Source organism: Oncorhynchus nerka, linkage group LG3 (genome assembly GCF_034236695.1).
Source record: "Oncorhynchus nerka isolate Pitt River linkage group LG3, Oner_Uvic_2.0, whole genome shotgun sequence".
Taxonomy (NCBI): domain Eukaryota; kingdom Metazoa; phylum Chordata; class Actinopteri; order Salmoniformes; family Salmonidae; genus Oncorhynchus; species Oncorhynchus nerka.
The window spans coordinates 67,935,720-67,955,676 of NC_088398.1; the positions used below are offsets into that span (position 1 = coordinate 67,935,720).

The 19,957-nt window shown below is 47.8% G+C and overlaps 1 protein-coding gene across 2 annotated transcripts in view; it reads left to right on the forward strand.

Annotated features, from left to right (window-relative positions):
* The window catches only part of LOC115112606 (collagen alpha-2(IV) chain-like), a 142,994-nt gene that overhangs the window by 94,565 nt on the left and 28,472 nt on the right, over window positions 1–19,957 (forward strand). The window lies entirely within an intron of this gene.

Consider the following 19,957-nt stretch of genomic DNA (forward strand, 5'->3'; position numbering starts at 1 on the left):
CTTATTCAAGTATTTTTAGCCAAATCCTATTTGGTATGTTGATATGGTATGTTGAATTTTATGTTCCTTTTGATGGCATAGAAGTGCCTTCTTGCCTTGTCGCTCAGCTCGTTCACAGCTTTGTGGAAGTGACCTGTGGCGCTGATGTTTAGGCCAAAGTATGTATAGTTTTTTGTGTACTCTAGGGCAATGGTGTCTAGATGGAATTTTAATTTGTGGTCCTGGTGACTGAACTTTTTTGGAACACCATGACTTTTGTCATACTGAGATTTACAGTCATGACCCAGGTCTGACAGAATCTGTGCAGAACATCTAGGTGCTGCTGTAGGCCTTACTTGGTTGGTGACAGAAGCACCAGATCATCAGCAAACAGTAGACATTTGACTTCCGATTCTAGAAGGGTGAGGCCGGGTGCCGCAGACTTTTCTAGTGCCCTCGCCAATTCGTTGATATATACAGTGGGGCAAAAAAGTATTTAGTCAGCCACCAATTGTGCAAGTTCTCCCACTTAAAAAAGATGAGAGAGGCCTGTAATGTTCATCATAGGTACACTTCAACTATGACAGACAAAATGAGAAAAAAAATCCAGAAAATAACCAGGCATCCCTTCAGGCAGAGGATGCCTGGTTATTCTTTAAAAGTGCTTTTCTCACCATCTTAAATAAGCATGCCCCTTGCAAAAAATGTAGAACTAAGAACAGATATAGCCCTTGGTTCACTACAGACCTGACTGCCCTTCACCAGCACAAAAACATCCTGTGACGGACTGTAATAGAATTGAATAGTCTCCGCGATATGCAACTGTTCAGGGAAGTCAGGAACCAATACACACTGTCAATCAGGAAAGCAAAGGCTAGCTTTTTCAAACAGAAATTTGCATCCTGTAGCTCTAACTCTAAAAGGTTTTGGGACACTGTAAAGTCCATGGAGAACAAGAGCACCTCCTCCCAGCTGCCCACTGCACTGAGGCTAGGCAACACGGTCACCACCGACAAATCCATGATAATCGAAAATTTCAACAAGCATTTATCTACGGCTTGCCATGCTTTCCTCCTGGCTACCCCAACCCCGGCCATCAGCTCTGCACCCCTCGCAGCTACTTGCCTGAGCATCCCCAGCTTCTCCTTCACCCAAATCCAGATCGCAGATGTTCTGAAAGAGCTGCAAAACCTGGACCCGTACAAATCAGCTGGGCTAGACCATCTAGACCCTCTCTTTCTAAAATTATCTGCCTCTATTGTTGCAACCCCTATTACCAGTCTGTTCAACCTCTCTTTGTATTGTCCGAGATTCCTAAAGATTGGAAAGCTGCCCAGGTCATCCCCCTCTTCAAAGGGGGTGACACTCTAGACCCAAACTGTTACAGACCTATATCCATCCTGCCCTGCCTTTCTAAAGTCTTCGAAAGCCAAGTTAATAAACAGATCACTGACCATTTCGAATCCCACCGTATCGTCTCCGCTGTGCAATCTGGTTTCCGAGCCGGTCACGGGTGCACCTCAGTCACGCTCAAGGTACTAAACAATATCATAGTCACCATCGATAAAAGACAGTACTGTGCAGCCGTCTTCATCGACCTGGCCAAGGCTTTCGACTCTGTCAATCATCGTATTCTTATTGGCAGACTCAATAGCCTTGGTTTCTGAAATGACTGCCTTGCCTGGTTCACCAACTACTTCGCAGTTAGAGTTCAGTGTGTAAAATCGCCTGTCGTCCGGACCTCTGGCAGTCTCTATGGAGGTACCACAGGGTTCAATTCTTGGGCTGACTATTTTCTCTGTATATATCAACGATGTCGCTCTTACTGCTGGTGATTCCCTGATTCACCTCTATACAGACGACACCATTCTGGATACATCTGGCCCTTCTTTGGACACTGTGTTAACTAACCTCCAAACGAGCTTCAATGCCATACAACACTCCTTCCATGGCCTCCAACTGCTCTTAAACGCTAGTAAAACTAAATGCATGCTTTTCAACCTTTCGCTGCCCGCACCCGCCCGCTCTACTAGCATCACTACTCTGGATGGTTCTGACCTAGAATACGTGGACAACTACAAATACCTAGGTGTCTGGCTAGACTGTAAACTCTCCTTCCAGACTCATATCAAACATCTCCAATCCAAAATCAAATCTAGAATCGGCTTTCTATTTCGCAACAAAGCCTTCTTCACTCACGCTGCCAAACTTACCCTAGTAAAACTGACTATCCTACCAATCCTCTACTTCGGCGATGTCATCTACAAAATAGCTTCCAATACTCTACTCAGCAAATTGGATGCAGTCTATCACAGTGCCATCCGTTTTGTTACCAAAGTGCCTTATATCACCCACCATTGCGACCTATATGCTCTAGTTGGCTGGCCCTCGCTACATATTTGTCACCAGACCAGGTCCTCTACAAGTCTATGCTAGGTAAAGCTCCGCCTTATCTCATCTCACTGGTCACGATAACAACACCCACCTGTAGCACGCGCTCCAGCAGGTATATCTCACTGGTCATCCCCAAAGCCAACATTTCCTTTGGATGCCTTTCCTTCCAGTTCTCTACTGCCAGTGACTACAACGAATTGCAAAAATTGCTGAACTGGAGACTTACATTTCCCTCACTAACTTTAAACATCAGCTATCTGAGCAGCTAACCGATCGCTGCAGCTGTACATAGTCCCTCACGACGCCAGGACAGCGGAGTCAATCACCACCTTCCGGAGACACCTGAAACCCCACCTCTTTAAGGAATACCTAGGATAGGATAAAGTAATCCCTCTCACCCCCCTAAAAGATTTAGATGCACTACTGTTCCACTGGATGTCATAAGGTGAATGCACCAATTTGTAAGTCGCTCTGGATAAGAGCGTCTGCTAAATGACTTAAATGTAAATGTAAACATAGTCCATCTGTAAATAGCCCACCCAATCTACCTACCTCATCCCCATATTGTTTTTATTTACTTTGCTGCTCTTTTGCACATCAATATCACTACTTACACACCATCATCTGCTCATCTATCACTCCAGTGTTAATCTGCAAAATTGTAATTACTTTGCTACTATGGCCTATTTATTGCCATACCTCCTCATGCCATTTGCACACACTGTATATAGACTTCCTTTTTTTCTATTGTGTTGACTGTATGCTTGTTTATTCCATGTAACTCTGTGTTGTTGTTTCTGCCGCACTGCTTTGCTTTATCTTGGCCAGGTGGCAGTTGTAAATGGGAACTTGTTCTCAACTAGCTTACCAGGTTAAATAAAGGTGAAATAAAAAATGTAACATTTTTAAAAATTAGGTGTGCAGGATGAATACGTGGTCTGTCGTACGGTTATTTGGTAAAAAAAAAAAAATTGACATTTGCTCAGTACATTGTTTTCACTGAGGAAATGTACAAGTCTTATGTTAATGATAATGCAGAGGATTGTCCCAACGCTGCTGTTGACGCATATCCCAATGTAATTATTTTGGTCAAATTTCTCTCCACTTTTGTGGATTGGGGTGATCAGTCCTTGGTTCCAAGTACTGGGGAAGATGCCAGAGCTAAGGATGATGTTAAAGAGTTTAAGTATAGCCAATTTGAATTTGTTGTCTGTATATTTGATCATTTATTTTAGGACACCATCAACACCACAAGCCTTTTTGGGTTGGAGGGTTTGTATTTTGTCCTGTAACTCATTCAATGTAATTGGAGAATCCAGTGGGTTCTGGTAGTCTTTAATAGTTGATTCTAAGATTTGTATTTGATCATGTATATCTTTTTGCTGTTCGTTCTCTCTCTCTCTCTCTCTGTCTCTCTCTGTCTCTCTCTCTCTGTCTCTCTGTCCATGCTTCTCTTTCTTTCACCCTCTATTTCTAAAATGTTGTTTAGAATACCTGGAGGATAAGGCAAGAAAGAGAGAAAGAGAGCAAGGGATGGAAAAACAGAACGTGGGGAGAATGGACAGAGGGATCTGACAAGGAGAGGAGTGATCGATAGTGACTGTGTGACAGCAATACCAGACAGAGAGAGAAATAAGTAGAAAAGAGATTTGGATTGAGATGAGGAAGGGGTTGAGAGTTGAAGAAGGCCAATCAGCAGGTCAGGTCATAAACCACTGATCCATCCATGATGTCATCACCTTCACTCTATTTTTTCTTCTTTTTTCTTTTGACTTGGATCCTGATTGACGACTGGTCATTTCCCCATTTAACCCAGATCTCTCATGAGTGTCTTACTTGAGGCGGAGGGAGATGAGAGGATAGAGAGAAAGAGAGAATAGAAAAAGACAAAGGAGTAATCATTCTGAATGTTTTGTTATATCCATAACCAGCCTCCATAACCAGTCTCCATAACCAGCCTCCATAACCAACTTCCATAACCAACCTCCATAACCAGCCTCCATAACCAACCTCCATAACCAGCCTCCATAACCAGCCTCCATAACCAACCTCCATAACCAACCTCCATAACCAACCTCAATAACCAGCCTCCATAACCAGCCTCCATAACCAACCTCCATAACCAGCCTCCATAACCAACCTCCATAACCAACCTCCATAACCAGCCTCCATAACCAGCCTCCATAATCAACCTCCATAACCAACCTCCATAACCAGCCTCCATAACCAACCTCCATAACCAACCTCCATAACCAACCTCCATAACCAATCTCAATAACCAGCCTCCATAACCAGCCTCCATAACCAGACTCCATAATCAGCCTCCATAACCAACCTCCATAACCAGCCTCCATAACCAGCCTCCATAACCAGCCTCCATAACCAACCTCCATAACCAACCTCCATAACCAGCCTCCATAACCAGCCTCCATAACCAGCCTCCATAACCAGCCTTCAGAGGAGGCTGAGAGAGCAAAGCTCAAAAGACGGAAGGACTCAAATACACACACATGCATGCACACACACACACACATGTATATGCACACACACACACATGTATATGCACACACACACACATGTATATGCACACACAGACTTAAAAAATCAATGGCGTTTCAAAAGGAAAGGAGAGAGGATGTTTGAAGAGCAGATATCCTCAGATGTATTTTTCAGATTCTGTGTTTATGCAGGTGCACTGGATTGTGAGACTGAATGTGTGTCAATGTTTTCTCTCCCTTTGTCTTTCCTTCTTTGTCTCTTTCTTCCCTTCTCCCTTTATCTCTCCATCTTTGGCCCTTCCTCTGACATCTGTAAAGTATGATTGAGGGCAGACACCTTTCCACCTGTAAGTAATTGTAGAGTCATGAGTCTGTGTGCGATATGCAAGTGTGCTTGTGTTGGGCAGTGTGTCAGGGTTTAAATTAGCAATTTAGGTGGGTATGTATTAAGCCACAGTGGGTCTATAAACATATTGAATGCACACGGGACATTCCTAGACCCTACACTCTTTCTACTGTAGACTTAAGCTGCTCTCAAACTCCTCTGTGTTGGAACCAGCCCAAAGCTCAGAGCAGGTTGGACTGCTCACTCTAGAACTTCTCTCTCGTGTTTAGAATGCAGTCCAGATGGTTCTGTCTATCTCTATATACCACACACACAGACACACACATGCACACACACACACACACGCACATGCACAAACACACACACACAGCTTTCTCCTCCCTCTGCTGGAGGAGTATCATGACCCGGCTACAGTATGTAAAGAGGTCGACCCAGGACTGATATCATATCCATTCTCTCTCTATTTGTGGAGAAGCTGTGTGCCAGGGAGCTGGGCCTCTGATAAAACAGCTGACAGAACTAGGTCAGAAGATCAGGAGGAGAATTGAGAGAGAAGGAGAAGATGAGTTACATACCCACTAGACAAAAACTGGTTGAATCAACATTGTTTCCACGTCATTTCAAACCCCAAAAAGCAATGTGATGACGTTGAATCAATGTGGAAAACTCATTGGATTTGCAAAAAGTCATCAACCTAAGGGCATGTCATCATTTTTTCACCAAACTTTTAACCTAAATCCAATGACATGGTGATATTTGTTGTTAATTTCACGTTAGTAAATGTAAATAAAAACTAGACGTTGAGCTGACTTCTGTGCCGTGTCTGATAGGAATACAGAGATTTATAATTAACAAATAGATTGGAGAGAGAAAGAAAGAAAGAAAGAAAGAAAGAAAAAGAAAGAAAGAAAGAAAGAAAGAAAGAAAGAAAGAAAGAAAACGAAAGGAGTGGAGTTGAATGTGAAAGATTACATTTAGCAGAGGGTGGACAACAGAGTAGGAGTGGGGTGAAGGGGTTCATTTGCTTCAGATATTGTGGTGTTTGTTCAGGTCCCCTGTGATTTACAATTGTTTTGGTTAAGATGTCCTCCCCTGATTCTTAAACACACTCACACACAATTACACACACCCTGTACCCATATCTCCCCTTCCCCTCCTTTATCAGCTTCACATGAAGAATGGCATTTATCAGCTCTGTGTTTTAGCCATGCAGAAACATACAGCCCAGTGCATTCAATAGCACTGCACTAGACAGTTGTCTCTTATATATGCACAACACACACACACAACACACACAAACACACAACACACACACACACACACGCAACACTAGACATGTACTGTAGGTCTTTGGGGACTTACAGAGCCTTCAGAAATAATTCATACCCCTTTACTTTGTCTACATTTTGTTGTATTACAGCCTGAATTTAAAGTTAAGCCTTAATAAGTACAGGAGTAAAAATCTGCTTAACATGTCACATACTAAGTTGCATGGGCTCACTCTGTTTGCAGTAATAGTGTTTAACATGATTTTTGAATGACCGCCTCATGATGTCTGTACTCCACACGTACAATAGTCTGTAAGGTCCCTCAGTCGAGCAGTGAATTTCAAACACATATTCAACCACAAAGACCAGGAAGGTTTTCCAATGCCTCACAAAGAAGGGCACCTATTGGTGACATTGAATTTCCCTTTGAGCAAGGCGTAGTTATTAATTACACTTTGTATAGAGTATCAATACACCCAATCACTATAAAGATACAGGCGTCCTTCCTAGCTTTCCTAGTTGCCGGAGAGGAAGGAAACCACTCAGGGATTTCCCTGTGATTCCAATAGTGATTTTAAAACAGTTAAAGAGTTCACAAAGGTGATTCTAACATGTATTGACTCAGAGGTGTGAATACTTATGTAATTGTAATGCTGCGGGTGTCGTGGGTGTGGAGTCAGACGCAGGAGACAGAGAGTGCAATGCTGTGCGTCTTTAATTGCACCAACGCACCACAGGATACTCACAATAGTAACGACCCCAAACACAGGGAATGAAAATGTACAACGGAAAAGTCACGACCAGGCACTAACACGTACCTCTACAACAGAGCCGAAGGTTACACTGAAATAATCCCGCACAACAACCAGGCGGGCCGGCTGTCTAATAAAGACAAACTAATCATACCTAAACAGGTGCTACCAATAAACATACAAGGAGGGGGAGGAAAGACAATCAGTGGCAGCTAATAGGCCGGTGATGACGACCGCCGAGCGCCACTCGTGACAGTACCCCCCTGACGCGCGGCTCCCGCAGCGCCGACACCGGCCTCGAGGTCGCCCCGGAGGACGAGGTGCAGGGCGATCCGGATGGAGGCGATGGAAATCCCTCAACATGGATGGATCCAAGATGTCCCCACCGGTACCCAGCACCTCTCCTCCGGGCCGTACCCCTCCCAGTCCACGAGGTACTGCAGGCCCCTCACCCGGCGTCTTGAGTCCAGAATGGCCCGGATCGTGTACGCCGGGGACCCCTCGATGTCCAGAGGGGGAGGGACCTCCAGCACCTCACTGTCCTGCAGGGGACCAGCTACCACCGGCCTGAGGAGAGACACATGAAACGAGGGGTTAATACGATAATAGGAAGGGAGTTGTAATCGATAACACACCTCGTTTATCCTCCTCAGGACTTTAAAGGGCCCTACACACTGCGGACCCAGCTTCCGGCAGGGCAAGCGGAGAGGTAGGTTTCGGATCGAGAGCCAGACCCTGTCCCCGGTACAAACACGGGGCCTCACTGCGGTGGTGGTCAGCACTCCTCTTCTGCCGTCCACTCGCTTGTTGTAGAGATTCCTGGACGGCCCTCCAGGTCTCCTTGGAGCACTGTACCCATTCCTCCACCGCAGGAGCCTCGGTCTGGCTCGGATGCCATGGTGCCAGGACCGGCTGGTACCCCAACACACACTGAAAAGGGAACACGTTAGTAGAGGAGTGGCGTAGTGAGTTCTGAGCCATTTCAGCCCAGGGAATGTAGCGTGCCCACTCCCCTGGCCGATCCTGGCAATACGACCGCAGAAACCTACCCACCTCCTGGTTCACTCTCTCCACCTGCCCATTACTCTCGGGGTGATAACCGGAGGTCAGGCTGACAGAGACCCCCAAGCGTTCCATGAACGCTCTCCATACCCGAGACGTGAATTGGGGGCCCCGATCAGAAACGATGTTCTCCGGCACCCCGTAGTGCCGAAAGACATGTGTGAATAACACCTCCGCAGTCTGTAGGGCTGTAGGGATACCGGGCAACGGGAGGAGACGGCAGGACTTAGAGAACCGATCCACAATCACAAGAACCGTGGTGTTCCCCTGAGACGGCGGAAGATCGGTCAGGAAATCTATGGACAGATGTGACCATGGCCGCTGTGGAACGGGGAGGGGTTGTAACTTCCCTCTAGGAAGGTGCCTAGGAGCCTTACTCTGAGCGCACACTGAACAGGAGGAGACATAACCCTTAACGTCCTTAGCCAAAGTAGGCCACCAATACCTCCCCTGAAGGCTCCCCACTGTCCTCGTCACCCCAGGGTGACCCGAGGAGGGTAGGACATGAGCCCACCGAATCAGCTTGTCCCGAACACCAAGCGGCACGTACCTTCGCCCCGCTGGACACTGAGGAGGAGCGGGTTCAGCCCGTAACGCCCGCTCGATATCCGAGTCCACCTCCCATACCACTGGTGCTACCAGCTTTGAGGCGGGAAGGATGGGAGCAGGTTTGGTGGACCCATCCTCCGTGTCGTAAAGGCGGGACAGTGCGTCAGCCTTTACGTTCTGGGAGCCCGGTCTATAAGACAAAGTAAACCGGAACCGGGTGAAGAATATGGCCCACCTTGCCTGACGTGGGTTAAGTCTCCTAGCTGCCCGAATATACTCCAGGTTCTGGTGGTCGGTCCAGATGAGAAAAGGGTGCTTAGCCCCCTCAAGCCAGTGTCTCCACACCTTCAGAGCTCTAACCACCGCTAGCAACTCCCGGTCCCCCACATCATAGTTACGCTCCGCTGGGCTGAGCTTCCTTGAGAAGAAAGCGCAGGGGCGGAGTTTTGGTGGCGTACCCGAGCGCTGCGATAGCACGGCACCCACCCCAGCCTCGGACGCGTCCACCTCCACTATGAATGCTAGAGAGGGGTCCGGATGCGCCAACACGGGCGCATCAGTGAACAGCGCCTTCAACTTGTTGAACGCTCCGTTCGCCTCTGCTGACCACTGCAACCGCACCGGGCCCCCCTTCAGCAGTGAGGTAATGGGAGCCGCTATCTGGCCAAAACCCGGATAAACCTCCGGTAGTAGTTGGCAAAACCCAAAACCGCTGCACCTCCTTTACCGTGGTTGGAGTCGGCCAATTACGCACGGCCCTAATGCGGTCGCCCTCCATCACTACCCCCGAGGTGGAAATGCGATATCCCAGAAAAGAGACGGCTCGTTTAGAGAACACGCATTTCTCAGCCTTGACGTATAGGTCATGCTCCAGCAGTCTACCAAGCACCTTGCGCACCAGAGACACATGCGCGGTGTAAGTGGCCGAGTAGATCAGAATGTCATCGATATAAACAACCACTCCCTGCCCGCACAGGTCCCTGAGAATCTCGTCTACAAAGGATTGAAAAACGGCTGGAGCATTTTTTAACCCATACGGCATGACGAGGTACTCATAGTGGCCTGATGTGGTACTAAATGCGGTTTTCCACTCGTCTCCCTTCCGAATACGCACCAGACTATACGCGCTCCTGAGATCCAGTTTTGTGAAGAACTGCGCTCCGTGGAATGATTCCACCGCCGTAGCGATGAGAGGTAGAGGGTAACTATACCCCACTGTGATGGCGTTTAGACCTCTATAATCAATACACGGACGCAAACCTCCCTCCTTTTTCCTCACAAAAAGAAACTCGAGGAGACGGGTGAAATGGAGTGCCGAATGTACCCCTGTCCCAGCGACTCCGTGACATATGTCTCCATTGCCAACGTCTCCTCCTGGGACAGCGGGTACACGTGACTCTTGGGAAGCGCAGCGTCTACCTGGAGATCTATCGTACAATCCCTTCCCGGTCGATAAGGTGGTAATTTAGTCGTTTTCACTTTACTGAAAGCGATTGCCAAATCGGCATACTCGGGGGGAATGCACACCGTGGAACCCTGGTCTGGACTCTCCACCGACGTAGCACCGATGGAAACTCCCAAACACCTTCCAGAACACTCCTCTGACCACCCCTGGAGAACCCCTGTTTCCACGAAATTTTAGGATTGTGCCGGGCCAGCCAGGAGTCCCCAGCACCACTGGAAACGCAGGCGAATCAATAATAAAAAAACTGATACGCTCCCTATGATTCCCCTGCGTCACCATGTCCAGTGGGACCGTGGTCTCCTGACCATCCCTGACCCTAATGGCCGGCTATCTAGGGAGTGCACGGGGAAAGGAGAATCTATCGGCACCAGCGGAACCCCTAACTTAAGGGCGAGTCCGCGATCCATAAAGTTCCCAGCTGCGCCTGAATCGACTAGCGCCCTATGCTGGGAAGAGGGAAAAAGTGAAGAAAAAGGTTAAGACAAACATGTGGCCAACAGGGGTTCTGGGTGAGTTTGATGCAGACTCACCTGGGATGATCGAGAAGCGTTCCGCCTGCCATCTCTACTCCCAGACGGACCCCCAGCACCGATCAGACGTGTGTCCTCTCCGACCACAGTTGGTGCAGGGAAGGCCTCCTCCTCCGGTACCCTCGGCGCAGCCCCTCCCAACTCCATCGGAATGGGAGCGGAGGGGCTGGGTGGTGGAACGCACAGGACCCTCTCTGAACGCCCGCGGGCAGCCAGCAGATTGTCCAGTCGAATGGACATGTCAATCAGCTGATCCAGTGACAGAGTGGTGTCCCGACACGCTAACTCCCGGCGGACGTCCTCTCGGAGACTACACCTGTAGTGGTCCATAAGGGCCCTGTCGTTCCACCCAGATCCGGCTGCCAAGGTCCGGAACTCCAGCGCGTAATCCTGGGCGCTCCTCCTCTCCTGCCTGAGATGAAAAGTCGTTCTCCCACCGCTCGGCCGTCTAGAGGGTGATCAAACACGGCACGGAAGCGGAGGGAAAACTCTGGGTAGTGCTCCCGCTGAGTCTGGGCCATTCCAGACTGCGTTCGCCCACTCAGAGCACGACCCGTGAGGCAGGAGATGAGGACACTCACCCTCTCCGCTCCTGAGGGAGTGGGTCTAACGGTGGCCAGGTATAGCTCCAGCTGAAGCAGAAACCCTGGCAACCCGACGCCGCTCCATCATAAGCCCTCGGTAGCGTCAGACGGAGGGTGCTGGAGTCGAGTGATGGGGAGTCCGGGCCGTGGGTGCCGAAGGTGGAGAGAGAGACCACTCCTCTCCCATCGGTCCATTCTCTCCATTACTTGATCCATCGCGGATCCGATCCGATGGAGAACGGTGGTGTGGTGGAGAACCCGTTCCTCCATCGATGGGAGAGGGTTGGCTGCTGCTCCTGCTGACTCCATTCAATTTGATTTAGGTGCGGGATTCTGTAATGCTGCGGGTGTCGTGGGTGTGGAGTCAGACGCAGGAGACAGAGAGTGCAATGCTGTGCGTCTTTAATTGCACCAACGCACCACAGGGTACTCACAATAGTAACGACCCCAAACACAGGGAATGAAAATGTACAACGGAAAAGTCACGACCAGGCACTAACACGTACCTCTACAACAGAGCCGAAGGTTACACTGAAATAATCCCGCACAACAACCAGGCGGGCCGGCTGTCTAATAAAGACAAACTAATCATACCTAAACAGGTGCTACCAATAAACATACAAGGAGGGGGAGGAAAGACAATCAGTGGCAGCTAATAGGCCGGTGATGACGACCGCCGAGCGCCACTCGTGACAGTAATTCAGATATTTCTGTAAAAAACTATGTTTTCACTTTGTCATTATGGGGTATTGTGTGTGTAGATGGTGACAAAAATAATCTATTTAATCCATTTTGAATTCAGGGTGTGACACAACAAAATTGTGCACAAGCAAGATGGCGCCATCAGAGAGGGTCTTCTCGCTTCTAGTTCTGAGGAAACTATGCAGTATTTTGTTTTTTATGTATTACTTCTTACATTGTTAGCCCAGAAAATCTTAAATGTTATTACATACAGCCGGGAAGAACTATCGAATATCAGAGCGACGTCAACTTACCAACATTATGACCAGGAATATGACGTTCGCGAAGCGGATGCTTTGTTCGAACCACCCAAGGCATTCAAACTGTTTCCAGAGGCTGACCAAAAATAACGTCACTGCAGGAGAGGTAAACGGAGCTGCCTTCTGGTCAGAATTCGGAGTCGCGCACACCACCCACCGCTTCCGAGCATTTTACTCTCCAGTCTCTAGATAACAAGGTAGAGGAAATTAGGGCTAGGGTTGCTTTCCAGAGAGACATCCTGGATTGTAACATACTCTGTTTCACGGAAACATGGCTCTCTGGGAACATGCTGTCGGAGTCGGTACAGCCGCCGGGATTCTTTGTGAGTCGCACCGACAAGAATAAACATCTCTCAGGGAAGAAGAAGGGTGCGGGTGTATGATTCATGATTAAACTGGAAAACATATATCCGGAGGCTGCATTTATTGTAGCTGGGGTTTTAACAGCACCCGATGTCACAGAAAGGCCAAATACACAGGTTACCAGTACCGAGTTGACGTGCAGGGGTACGAGGTACTTGAGGTACAGTATGTATATATAGGGAGGGATAAAGTGACTAGGCAACAGAAAATATAATAAACAGTGGCAGCAGTGTATGTGATGAGTCAAAGGAGTCAATGCAGAGTCTGGGTAGCTATTTGGTGGAGGAGCTATTTAACTATTTAGCAGTCTTATGGTTTGGGGGTAGAAGCTGTTTAGGGTCCTGTTGGTTCCAGAAGTGGCATTGGATGCCAAGCAGTTGCCATACCAAGCGGTGATGCAGCTAGTCAAGATGCTCTCGATGGTGCAGCTGTAGAACTTTTTGAAGATCTGAGGGCCCATCTCAAATCTTTTCAGCCTCCTGAGGGGGAAGAGACATTGTCGTGCCTTCTTCACGACTGTGTTGGTTTGTATGGACCATGATAATTCTTTAGTGATGTTGACACCAAGAAACGTATGGCTCTCGACCCGCTCCATTACAGCTCCGTCGATGAACATTCACAAGGCCGCGGGGCCAGATTAATTACCATCGATGCCGATGGGGGCATGCTCGGCCCTCTGTTTCCTGTAGTCCAAAATCAACTCCTTTATCTTGCTGACGTTAGGGGAGAGGTTGTTGTCCTGGCACCACACTGCTAGGTCTCTGACCTCTTCCATGTAGGCTGTATCATCATCACGGTGATCAGGCCAACCACCGTCATGTCGTCAGCAAACTTAATGATGACGTTGGAATCGTGCACGGCCACGCAGTCGTAGGTGAACTGAGAGTACAGGAGGAGACTAATTACTCACCCATATTGAGGTATTACAGACTTAGGTTGAAAATATCAGTAAAGACATGTTCCAGTTGGTCAGCACATACTCTGAGTACGCATCCTGGTAATTCATCTGGCCCCGCGGCCTTGTGAATGTTCATCTGTTTAAGGTTTTACTCACATTAGCTATGGAGAGCGAGATAGCACAGACGTCCAGAACAGTTGGTGCACTCATGCATGGTTCAGTGTTGCTTGCCTAGCATTTAGCTAGTCTGGTAGGGTCGCGTCACTGGGTAGTTAGTGGCTGGGTTTCCCTTTTCTTTGTAATCCGTTATAGTTTACAATCCGTTATAGTAGGATTCGATTGACACATTGTATGTTTGATGGCTCCTTGGAGGTCGTAGCGGGATTCCTTATAATCGTCCGGATTAGTGTCCCACTCCTTGAAAGTGGCAGCTCTAGTCTTTAGCTCAGTGCAAATGTTTTCTGTAATCAATGGCTTCCGTACGTACGGTCACTGTGGGGTCGTCGATGTACTTATTAATGAGGCTGGTGACTGAGGTGGTAAACTCCTCAATGTTATCAGATGAATCCCTGAACATATTCCAGTCTGTGCTCGCAAAATATTCCTGTAGCTTAGCATCCGGATCATCAGACCACTTCCCTATTGAGCGCGTCACTGGTACTTCCTGTTTGAGTTTTTGCTTGTAAGCAGGAATCAGGAGGATAGAGTTATGGTCAGATGTGCCAAAGGGAGGGCGAGAGAGAGCCTTGTATGCCTTTCTGTGTGTTGAGTAGAGGTGATATAGAATTTTGTCTCCCTCGCTCTCCCTTTGGCACAGATGACATGGTGGTATAAATGAGGTAAAACGCATTTTAGTTTCCCTGCATTAAAACCACCAGCCATGAGAAGCACCGCCTCTGGATGTGCATTTTCTTGTTTACTTATGGCCTTATACAGCTCGTTGAATGTGGTCTTAGTGCCAGCATTGGTTTGGGGGGATAAATAGATAGCAACGAAAAATATAGATGAAAACGCTCTTGGTAAATAGTATGGTCTACAGCTTATCATGAGGTATTCTGACTAGCAACAACTTGAGACTTCCTTAACATTAAAGATCGCACACCAGCTGTTGTTAACAAAGAGACACACCCCTCCCCCTCATTTTACCTACAGTTTGGTCTACAGTTCTTCAGGTCCTGCTAATAGGATAGTCTCAAATGGAGCTCATCCAGTTTGTTCTCTAGTGACAACAGAACGGAGTGTAGAGGCGGTTTATTTGCACTCCCCGTCGCTTCCTCTTTTGAGTCCTGGGGATTAAGGCCTGGTCCAGAGTAAGAACAACTTCTAGAAATGCCAACTCGTTGAAGTAGAATTTGTCATCCAAATCGAGATTAGTGATCGCAGTTCTACGTCCAGAAGCTGTTTTCAGTCATAGGAAATGATTATGTAAGATCAGCGTGAAAAAACACACAAAACACACAGGATTGGTCAGGAGCCTGTATAACTCACATTGGTAAGATTTTGCCAAAAGCCATTGCCGAAATGCATACGCCTGCATCGATGGCACAAACATACACACACGAACCTCCCCCTCTCAAGCACAAACGTGGTGGTCAGATACACTCTATCACTCTGTATAATAGGCTTCAGGGGGTTTGACTGCCTTGTTGTCTGACTTTGTGTTTTATTTCCTCTTATTACTATGGTTCCCCCACCTCCAGCCATAAACAAATTTGTGCAAAGAATTTGAGAGAAATAAGCTTTTTGTTCATATTTAAATTTCTAGTATCTTTTGTTTTCGGCTTATGAAACATGGGACCAACACTTTACATGTTGCGTTTATATTTTTGTTCAGTATACTGTATTTCAACCATCCTCATCACTACAGATATGGTACTTCTCACATTCTCTTTTCCTTCCCTATCCAACCCTGAGCTCTTTCTCTTTCTACACACAGAGTATCTTAATCACGGTTTATTTAGTTGGTAGATTAGACTTTGTGAAGTTTCAAACAGCCAATAACCAAAACACGCTAGACTGAATAATGCTCTGATTGGCCTTTTAACTCTGACATGACATGGGATCACATTTTGAACATTTCATTGTTGTTCTGATTTAAACAGGCATCAGACAGGACACCCAGCTTTCTCTCCTCCTGCCCCAAGCCACTCTGTTATCTGACTGCATGCTCTGTGTATTTGATGGAGAGATTAAAGGAGGTGTGTGTGTGTGTGTGTGTGTGTGTGTGTGTGTGTGTGTGTGTGTGTATCAGAACATATACTCATATGCAGGATTTGACATGTTCCCAGGCAGAGTTACCAGAAATAAAGGACTGTGTACCATCATTCAGATAAGAGGTAGCTCATACGAGTCAAACACAGTTGATTTTTATTTTAAACTAAAGTTTAGTCTCCCATAATCACTGGATGGCAGAAGAGAGTAGTGGTTGACTATGCGTAACTTTACAAAGCTCAAGAAGATAGACATGTCTCTCTCTTATGGCCATAGGTTGATACCACAAAGTCGTAACCAAGGTTTTGGGTGTTTCCAGTTCTCTCTGAAGTTATGCTTGGCAGTTTAAATTAGACTGCTGGCATAGGCAAGGATATGTAGCAGAGGAGGCTGGTGGGAGGAGCTCATTGTAATGGCTGGAATGGAATCAATGGAACGGAGTCAAACATATTGTTTCCATTTGTTTGGTACCATTCCATTGAATCCATTCCAACCATTACACTGAGCCGTCCTCATATAGCTCCTTCCACCAGCCTCCTGTGATATGTAGTCTATGCATCTATATACAGTGCATTCGGAAAGTATTCAGACCCCTCCACTTTTTCCACATTTTGTTACGTTACAGCCTTATTCTAAAATCGATTCAATTAATTTCCCCCCCACATTAATCTACACACAATACCCCATAATGACAAAGCGAAAATAGGTTTTTAGAAATACCTGGTTGACATAAGTATTCAGATCCTTTGCTATGAGACTTGACATTGAGCTCAGGTGCATCCTGTTTCCATTGATCATCCTTGAGATGTTTCTACAACTTGATTGAAATTCACCTTTGGTAAATTCAATTGATTGGACATGATTTGGAAAGGCACACACCTGTCTATATATGATCCCACAGTTGACAGTGTATGTCAGAGCAGAAACCAAGCCATGAGGTCAAAGGAATTGTCCATAAGGCTCTGAGACAAGATTGTGTCGAGGCAAAGATCTGGGGAAGGGTACCAAAACATTTCTGCAGCATTGAAGGTCCCCAAGAACACAGTGGCCTCCATCAGTCTTGAATGGAAGAAGTTTTGAGGCTGTAATCACTGCCGAAGGTGCTTCAACAATGTACTGAGAAAAAGGGTCTGAATATTTATGTAAATGTGATTTTTCTTTTTTTATTCTTTATAAATTTGCAAAAATGTATAAAAATCTGTTTTTGCTTTGTCATTACGGGGTATTGTGTGTAGATTGATGATGAAAAAAAAACAATTGAATCAATTTTAGAATAAGGCTGTAATGTAACAAAATGTGGAAAAAGTCAAAGGGTCTGAATACTTCCTGAATGCAGTGTGTCACAGAGCTGGAATCCGTGTCTTATATTCTGACCTGCCTTATTAAATAACCAGAATTTGGAAACGGTTTATTGATTAAGTCTGAAGCTACCCGACTTCCTTGAATTCCTTTCAACTCCTAAATGTTTGTTCCTTTCACCGTGCTCGGGAAGGGGTCTGTCCACCAGAGCTGTGCTCGGGAAGGGGTGTGTCCACCAGAGCCGTGCTCAGGAAGGGGTCTGTCCACCAGAGCTGTGGTCGGGAAGGGGTGTGTCCACCAGAGCTGTGCTCGGGAAGGGGTGTGTCCACCAGAGCCGTGCTCGGGAAGGGGTGTGTCCACCAGAGCTGTGCTCGGGAAGGGGTGTGTCCACCAGAGCTGTGGTCGGGAAGGGGTGTGTCCACCAGAGCTGTGCTCGGGAAGGGGTGTGTCCACCAGAGCTGTGGTCGGGAAGGGGTGTGTCCACCAGAGCTGTGCTCGGGAAGGGGTGTGTCCACCAGAGCTGTGCTGGGAAGGGGTGTGTCCACCAGAGCTGTGCTCGGGAAGGGGTCTGTCCACCAGAGCTGTGGTCCCACCAGAGCTGTGCTCGGGAAGGGTGTGTCCACCAGAGCTGTGGTCGGGAAGGGGTGTGTCCACCAGAGCTGTGGTCGGGAAGGGGTGTGTCCACCAGAGCTGTGGTCGGGAAGGGGTGTGTCCACCAGAGCTGTGCTCGGGAAGGGGTGTGTCCACCAGAGCTGTGGTCGGGAAGGGGTGTGTCCACCAGAGCTGTGGTCGGGAAGGGGTGTGTCCACCAAAGCTGTGGTCGGGAAGGGGTGTGTCCACCAGAGCTGTGCTCGGGAAGGGGTGTGTCCACCAGAGCTGTGGTCGGGAAGGGGTGTGTCCACCAGACTGTAGTCAAGGGGTGTGTCCAGCTGTGGTCGGGAAGGGGTGTGTCCACCAGAGCTGTGTGTCCACCAGAGCCGTGAAGGGGGTGTGTCCACCAGAGCTGTGGTCGGGAAGGGTGTGTCCACCAGAGCCGTGCTCGGGAAGGGGTGTGTCCACCAGAGCCGTGCTCGGGAAGGGGTGTGTCCACCAGAGCCGTGGTCGGGAAGGAGTGTGTCCACCAGAGCCGTGGTCGGGAAGGGGTGTGTCCACCAGAGCCGTGCTCGGGAAGGGGTGTGTCCACCAGAGCTGTGGTCGGGAAGGGGTGTGTCCACCAGAGCTGTGAGCCACCAGAGCTGTGGTCGGGAAGGGGTGTGTCCACCAGAGCCGTGCTCGGGAAGGGGTGTGTCCACCAGAGCCGTGCTCGGGAAGGGGTGTGTCCACCAGAGCTGTGGTCGGGAAGGGGTGTGTCCACCAGAGCCGTGCTCGGGAAGGGGTGTGTCCACCAGAGCTGTGGTCGGGAAGGGGTGTGTCCACCAGAGCTGTGGTCGGGAAGGAGTGTGTCCACCAGAGCTGTGGTCGGGAAGGGGTGTGTCCACCAGAGCTGTGGTCGGGAAGGGGTGTGTCCACCAGAGCCGTGCTCGGGAAGGGGTGTGTCCACCAGAGCTGTGGTCGGGAAGGAGTGTGTCCACCAGAGCTGTGGTCGGGAAGGGGTGTGTCCACCAGACCTGTGCTCGGGAAGGGGTGTGTCCACCAGAGCTGTGGTCGGGAAGGGGTGTGTCCACCAGAGCCGTGCTCGGGAGCGCCAGTTATCATGGTCCTATTCCCCTGCTCAAATGTTACATGCATTAACCAGTGTGTTATGTCACCAACTGTGCCATTGGGCACCAGATTGCTATAACATATGTTGTGGTTAGCTGATACGTAGAATACCTATCCAGACGGTGTAAGATCTGGCATGCGTCAGCAACGTCTGAGCAGAGGAACACGGGGGTAATGTGTGTGTGGGGTAACTCAATCCCAAGGGAGAGAGAAATGTGTACCCTGGTTTATTTGTGCTTAATGTAAGGTTCTACATAATAATAATAATAATAATTGTGATGTATACATTTATGTTAATTGAGAAATTGTTACCTGAATATAATGACTGTGATTTCATGCCTTTGTGGAAAGCATTGGTTTATAATTGGCTGGTAATGGTATGTTCCAGGTGGGAGGTAGGCCAATGCCAGCCAGGGCTAGAAAATACATTTCTGTCTAGGCCAACAGTGTTCTATCAGGGATTATTTAGGTCTTCTTCAGAGCTGTGTTTTAGTTATTGATTACTTTCAGTTAATCCGAGTTTATGTTTCTAGTCAAATGTCTACGTCCTGTTGCAAATAGATTTACATAGTGTACATTATTTTGGTGCTTTATTCCCACTTTGCTGAAAAAGCTCTCACCCTTAGTCCATGGGCCAGAGGGACAAATTTCACATATTTGTCAACTTTGTGGTGGCAAAGTCTAATGATGATTTTCATTTCGTCTGACCCGGTTTCCACTAGATAGCACAGCCACAAGTAAAATGTGCTATATCGTAAACATTGTTTGTCTTAATGTAAGGTTAGGGTTAGGCATAAGGTTAGTAGTGTGGTTAAGGTTAGGTTTAAAATTACGTTTTAAGAAGAGAACTTGTAAGAATAAGCATGGTTTATGACTTTGTGGCTGTGGTAACTAGTGACGACCGGACTACCTGGGCTATTGAATCCATCTCTCTGCTTCCTCACTGTTCCCCCAGTCTAAACAGTGTTTCTCCACGTATACGTTTAGTAATGCCAGAAAACAACCACTGAGTGGAGTCTCACTCCCACTGCAACATGTTTAGCTGCTGTAGATGTTC